Consider the following 4,111-nt stretch of genomic DNA (forward strand, 5'->3'; position numbering starts at 1 on the left):
CTGCAAAATTGCAGTGGGGACAGGATGGGAAAGGGAAAAGCTATTCAGATCCAAAGTATGATTGTAAAACGAAGTATCATCACAGGCCGTGTAGGATGTTTAAAGGACCTTTAAGACCAAACAGTGTTCACAGGGCCAGAGAGATGTGGTGGCTAGAGGCTGGGGAGTGAGACTACTGGGTTCCGGCTCAGTTCTGCCACATTTATCCATTTCCTCATCCGTAAAACAGGATCATAACTGCACATGTGGGACCTAGGGTGGTGCCTGGCATGTGGTTTGCTGGGGATGTCCACACCAGGGATCACCGTAATCATCAGTAATGGCACGTGGGGGCCAGAGAGGACGATGTGGTAAGCACTGGCTTTTGAACACTCAGGGCCCAAGTTCATTACCAGCTGAATCCTTTGAAAGACCGTGTTGTGCCCACTCTCGTTTGTTCTCCCCCAATTATTTCTTGACCAGTTGCACATATACCTTGCCTCCTTCTCTGGGGCCGGTTCTCCTGCATTAACCCTGCCTGCTTTATGTCCACCTTGGGGCTGGGAGCTCGGCCACCTCAACTTGATTGATTCATGGACTGCTCGTCCAGAAAAGATGCCTTGTAAAATATTGGAGTTCACTAATAAAATGGCTCCTCTGTATTTTAATGTGGGGACAACTTGAAAGATATTTTCAACCCTCTCTGGAAGCATCTGCTATAAAAGAGCATGAACGAATTACCCAATATCCTAGGTTAGAAATCTATCATCTGTTTTTGTTACACCAACTAAAAGCTCTGATTGAAACTCTAGGTCGACCTGATTCATAAAATCAAGACACAAATTAAACAATGCGATGTTTTGGCTGGTCAAATCTTGAGGTAAGACTCTTCATGAAGATTGGTCAGGAACTCATTTGTCCTAAACTTTATAGTGTCTTATTGAAGGTTACCCAGAAACCTTGAACTAAGTTCACAGGATCAAATAATTTTGTCATCGGGGCCACCTTAGAGGTCCTTGGGATGTGCTCAGAGCTGACACTCCTTGTCTGAACCCATCTCTTAACAGTGACCTATTGATGTGTCTGTCCCCAACCCCACACACCAGCTCCGGACCAAGAGGTTCTGGTGTTGGGGAGCTGGTTCTTCCCCAGCCTCATGGCATACCCCAGCTCCCAGCAGAGTGCCTGCCCGCAGGACAGTTCCCTAAATAGCTACTGAATGTAGAGAGTATGAATAAAGGACCACTTTTCTTTTTGAACAGGTGGAGAGACTGAAATTCGGAGAAGGGAAGGGACCTACCCTGGTTTCACCACAAGGTGGTGGGGTGACCAAGAGGATGTCCTGGCCCCTGGTGAAGGTTCTCTACTAAACCTCTCGGGCTCCCACACAGTATAGACACTTCTCTCATTTCCCCCAAAAGCCACAGGTACAGGTGTTTATGGTTTGACCACTATCACCAGAGCCACAGGCACTTCAGTAGGTCACAGTGTGACCCCATCAGCCCACTTTTTTAAATAGTGTTGACGATCAGGCTTTCTAATATAATTGGAAAAACTCTCAGCACCTGCATGCCAAGGACATTGTAAACTGAGCCCAAGTTCAGGCAATGAAACGCAGACCCATCTAACTGTCACCTGTGCTGCAGTATTTCCAAAGACTGTACTACAATAATAAATTCTCATGTTTGTGCAAAGTGTGTTCTTGCTTGGTAGAGCACTTTCATAGACGCTCAGATGCTTGAACAAATGTTTCCAAAACAACATTATGTTCTTTCAGAATAAGTTAGTGGCTGTACCGCTAAAATAGGTGAATTTATCATGTGTGAACTATACTTCAGTAAAGCTGATAGAGTGGACTACAGGGAGACCTTCCACGGGGTTCCCTGGCCTTTGAGTGGTCTCCTTTGACAGCTAGGTTTTGAGATACAGCTGAGGAGAGGTCAACAGGGTGTCCTGATATGCTGTTGAGTGTGACCCTGGGAAATCACTCCAGCATTCTAAGAATTGGCTTCCCAAGTTGTGACAAGACTCAGGAGGGTCACCAATGCCAGACATGAGAGGACATTGTGACCCCTGTATCCAAAACATCCTCTGCACCACACTGTCATTGTCTCCCAGCTTCTCTCAACTTTATGAAGACCAAACAGTTCAAACACGCAGAAAATAGATGAAAAGTTGGAGACTAGGGAAGGAAAAGGGTCAGGGGGAACAACTACCGACCAGCCACACAACTGGGTCAAATCTTGACACTCTGCTCTATTTACTGCAGACCTCTCTTTTTCTCTCTCCTAAGGAATAAAACATTACAGATAACATTAGATTCTCTATGTGCTTCTTCCTCATCTCATTCCCATTCCTCCCTTCTAAACTTGGTGTCTTTCATTTCCCTTGCAAGTTTCAGTACTTCTACATGCTACCTGACTGTATCATAAAATGTAGGCACATAGTTGCACATGTTTAAAAAGACTTTTTTGAATCACACTGTACTGACTACAACTTGATGTTCCTTTTCCCCTAAGTGTATCTATGTTAAGGTTTGTAACCTTGGTTAAACAATATACCAGGAGCCTTAGTTTTGTTTCCAGTATATTATTCCATTGTATGAATTTATTCATCTGCACTGCCACTGATAAGACACTCAATTTCTAAATTTTTACTGTTATATGCTAAGTGAAGCCATTATGTTGTAGATGTGAGCATCTTCAACTTTTTTAGATGTTGCCAAAATGTTGTCCAAAGTCATTGTGCCAATTACATCTCCACCACAAGAGTATGAGGGTCCAGACGTCCCATACCCACCCCCATGCCCCCAAATTGACAAACTTTTTACTCTTTTCCAGTCTGGTGGATGTGAAGTGGTGTAACACGGTTCTTTTCATTTGCATCTCTTACAAGACCAATGAGGTTGAACATCTTTTCATATTTTTGGCTACTCAGGCCATTGAGACTTCCTCTTTTGTGAATTACCTGTTGATGCCCTTCACCCAATTTTTAAAAAAAAAAAGTTGGACATTTTGTCAGCTCATTAAACTTCTTCCACCTGGAATATCCACCTCCCTATTTCTACATCCTATCTTCTAAATGTCACCTCCATAAAATAACCTCTAAACGACCACAAATGACAATCTACCTTTCTTGTGGCATTGTAATTTCCTGTCTTGTAGTTGTAACAACTTCTCATTTTACAGACAGCTTTGTAGTTTACGAAAGCACCTGCTCCTTCATTATCCTATTTTAACTTTTATCTAGACAATGGCCCTCGGAGATGGGGTAGTATTGTTACCACCTTAGAACACATAAGGAAACGGTGTCAACAAGGACTAAGTTGCCCAAGACCTTATACTGGCTCAGAAGCAGAGGCGCGCTCAGAGCTGAGATGCCCCCAGTTTCATGTTCGGGTCACTGCACACATCCCTTTTAATTATATACATGTGTTGATGCCACCTGCTTGGACACTGACTCACTCATGAGACTGTAGGCCTCTTGTCTGCTGTTCCCTCGTAAGCTCCCAGCCCCTAGTTCTAGCTCCACACAGGGAGCATCAGTGAGTACAGAATTCTTTTTTTTTTTTCTTTAAAAACATATTTATTTATTTATTTATTTATTTAGTTATTGGCAGACACAACATCTTTGTTGGTATGTGGTGCTGAGGATCGAACCCGGGCCGCACGCATGCCAGACAAGCGTGCTACCACTTGAGCCACATCCCCAGCCCCGCAGAATTCTTGAGAAAGTACAATGTTCACCTTCTGCACACCCACTAGGTGCCCCCAGCTCTGCATACATAAACTCTAACTTTCCCAACAACTCTGAAAACAGGTTTACCAGTTGAAGGGACGATCAGGGCTCCACAGCCAGTATAGGCGGAGCTGGTCTATGAACCTCAGAGGGACACACTTCCCCACAGTCCTAAAGGCAGACCTGGCCAATTTAGAAGCTGATGGAAGTGTCCTACTTGAATCTTCAGTCCTGCCCCAGTTGGACACATGTTCTCTCTGTAGAATGTGGGTAACAAGCACATTCCTACGGGCCCCTTTGGGACTTGCAGACTTACTCTCCAGGACAGGAGACCCAGGCTTCAGCAGAAGGGAGGCAGGTTCTGTGTTGGCCCAAGGAGCCAGAATGGGGTAGT

Source organism: Marmota marmota, unplaced genomic scaffold, assembly GCF_001458135.2.
Source record: "Marmota marmota marmota unplaced genomic scaffold, marMar, whole genome shotgun sequence".
NCBI lineage: Eukaryota > Metazoa > Chordata > Mammalia > Rodentia > Sciuridae > Marmota > Marmota marmota.